The sequence below is a fragment of the Triticum dicoccoides genome, chromosome 6B (genome assembly GCF_002162155.2).
Source record: "Triticum dicoccoides isolate Atlit2015 ecotype Zavitan chromosome 6B, WEW_v2.0, whole genome shotgun sequence".
NCBI classification, from domain to species: Eukaryota; Viridiplantae; Streptophyta; class Magnoliopsida; order Poales; family Poaceae; genus Triticum; species Triticum dicoccoides.
Genome location: NC_041391.1, coordinates 643,860,149 through 643,863,639, shown reverse-complemented (window position 1 = coordinate 643,863,639; position 3,491 = coordinate 643,860,149).

Sequence of the window (3,491 nt, the reverse complement as noted above, 5' to 3'; positions counted from 1 at the left end):
AGTGGCAACGAAAAGGAAAAACTGGAGCGGGAAACAGAGTTACCCTTCTTTTTCACCTTTTCCCTTTTCGAGAAGCATAACTCGTGGAAGCAAATCTATACCTCTTATGAAAGCACATTTTTTTCCCTTTTTAAAGAAGCACATCACATATATTTTTTATTTTCCGAGCTGCATAGTTGTGCTTCTCACAGAAGGAAATATATGCTTTCACGAGAAGCAAATGTGCTTCTTGTGAAAGCACATCAATCAATCAAATCAGTGCCTCCACGAGAAGTAAATATGTGCTTCTCATGAAACCATATTCTTTTTCTCTTTTCGAGAAGTACAATTGTGCTTCTCAAAAATGTAAATTTGTGCCTCCATGATATTTGCTTCTTGTGCGAGCATAATTTTTTCCACGCAATTTTTTCCCATCCAAAACTTAGAAAAGGCCAGAAGAAAACCCAAAAACCAAAAAATACTCATCCAAAACTTGAAAGCACGTGCAGAAAAAAAAATCCAGGAAGAACGCTCAGCACGTGACACGTTGCGCCACTTGACTTGACGTACTCGCAATCCACCAAAAATGATCCCGGTCCTTGCAAGGGGTAACCTTCACTTCTTTTTTGAACTTAGGGGTAACCTTCACTTATTAGTTGCTCTCCTCTCTCCCTTGTTGTTGTAGGGTGGAACCCTAGATGGAGATCTTTCACGAATTGGAGGGGAAATCCCCAAGAACACGGAGAACACGAAGAACACAAGAGAGGGAAAACACTCAAATTAACTAGATCCAATCACACATATGCTAGACCCAAGAACATACAAGAGTTCACAATGATTCAAGAAAAACAAAGGAAAGATACAAGGTACTAGTTCATACCAATCCTATGAGGAGAGAGGTCTTGATGATCCTATGATGGGGATCATTCCCAAGTTGGGGGCTTGATATCCACATGGATTCTTCTCCTAGGAGGTCTTGATCTCCATGAGGAGGAAGATGAGCAAAGCTCTCTCTTTGTCTATCCAATACTTTTATCCCCCTCTAATGAGCTAGGGGAGGTGTTTATATAGGCTAGGAACGAATTGAGGGCAAGATAGGGGTACAATGGTCAAAACCCATAAAATGCACGCAGGCATACGGAGAGGTCTAGGCACCCGGTCCGGTCAGAGAGGCCTTGGCCTTGTTGCTGTTGGGGCCGGGCACCCGGGGGCTGAGGGCCCGGACACCCGGTGCCGGCTGGGCCAGCCGCTAGGGGAAGGCCGGGCACCCGCGGGTGGCGGCCGGGCACCCGGGGAGGGAATCTCCAGCGCCAGGTGGGGGAAGGGCCGGGCACCCAGGGGTAGCGGTCTGGGCACTCGGGCGGAGGCAGCAGCTCCCAGCGCAGGGGCCGGGCACCCGGGATGGCGGCTATAGTGCGCAACGGCGGGGCCAGGCACCCGGGGCCAACCAGGCCGGGCACCCGGGGCGTCCAGGAAGGGGGCCGGTCGGCTGCTAGGTGTCGGGCACCCGGGGATGTCCATGTCCGGGCACCCGGAGTGTCCAGGGGACTCCGGTCTTCCTTGTCTGGACCACTCCACTCTTATCCTCCTCCGTAGGTCTCCGGTGAGCTTGGTGATTCCTCCGTGCTTCCTCGCGATCATCTCCGAAGTACCTAAGAATGCACAACATTTCCATTTGAGGTAGAATCCGACTCTCGTGTGAATCCGAACAAAACCCGAAGAGGAAATAGTTGACCTCGGTCTCAACGGTGCGTGCACGTGCTCTTGTCATTGGTCCTCGAGGTGCTTGATGAGTTGTAGTAGAGTCCATGGGGATGAGCGAGGGATGCTCCGCATCATCTCCCCCCCTTGGGAGAGATCCGTCCACGGATCGTGATCTTCATCACCATGGGAAAGAGAGGGCGTCGCCATGTAGAAGCTGACAACCACCGAGTACTCATCATGTTGAAGCTCGAAATGGGCACTCTCCAATGTCGCACCATCTTGTGATTCCTTCAAAAGTAGCAAAGATAACAAACACTTGGAAAAACAAATGTGGTTAGCGTTAGTGCTAAACCAAGCATTCAAGAGGTGATTCACCAAACAAGTGTCGTCATCAAGAATAGCATGTGGTGTGACAAGGGATTGTGACATGTCATGTAAGCACATAAATTGAGCACAATCAAGGACATCATGGAAACAAGCATGTAAATGTGAGGTAAAGATGCTAAAACGGTTGACAAGAGAACAATCATCAACCTCAAGATCATAGCAAGCATGCATAAGACTCTCAATGAACGGTCTATGGTAGGCATAAGAGTCATTCACAACACCAAATGAAAGGCAATGTCTAAACACATGGGTCCAGTGCAAGAAAATCCAAGCATAATGTGCATATGGTGTGGTGAAGGTAGTGTGGCACTCAACACAATGGAAAGAGAAATTGTTCATCATGTGTGAGGCAATCAAGGCAAGCATGTAGCAACCAATAGGACATGGCATATGTGAAGGAATGATATTGTTGCAACCAAACATGTGATAGGAGCAAGTAATCCAAGAATTGGATGCAACATGAGAAAGCATAGAAATCAAGTTGTGCAAACTAGTGGAGCTAAGATGCAACACACTAGAGGAACTCATGGCAATTATGTCATGTGAGCAAATAATAAGCATAGACAATGCACATGACATATCGCAAGCACGAACACAAAGCAAGATTAATGTATCACCATAAGCATGGGGCACATAGCAAACATGGCAATAACAAGCAATATCTCCACCAAGCTTGCAAATACACATACACATAGTAGAATCAATTATCATGTGTAATGCAAAGCATGGGTCACAAATTCATGGCAAAGGCATAGGAATGAGCATATCATGCAAAGTGAACATGGCAAGATGGGCATATAATATGTAATGGATGATAACCCATAACCATGTGAGAGCCATGTAGAAGAAAGGCGCGAAGTCTTTGGGCAAAGAGAATGGTGGGAAAGACAATCCATGGGATCCCAAGTCATCATTGCTCTCTAGAGCTCATTTTGTCAACTCATGGGATTGCGAGGTTGACAAGTATTCATGGGTACCTACACAAAATAGACACAAACCAAAGAAAGTGTGTGCGTGGTAAATGTACACATCATCCATCATGATGTGTATGTGCACGTGTGAGTTAGTACAAGATAAGCATCTCTCAAAGAAATTTGATGCATGGTATAGGAACATGTCATCCATCATGAAAGAATAGTTGTTATGTATGACACGATGGGGACACAAATTAAGAATGCAAGTATATGGCACATCACTAGCATGTTTATTCATGGGGAGCATATGGTGCACACAAGTAGTGGGACCATGCAATGGATAGGATGAATCAAAATCTCCTAAAATGTATGAGGAAACTATGGGGGTGTCCTCATGAGCAATAGTGGAAACATCATATGTAGAAAATGGAGAACATCCAAAACAATGCATATCCGAAGCTAGATGTTCATGGTATGGCATAAGAGATAAATGATGCAAAGGGAGCA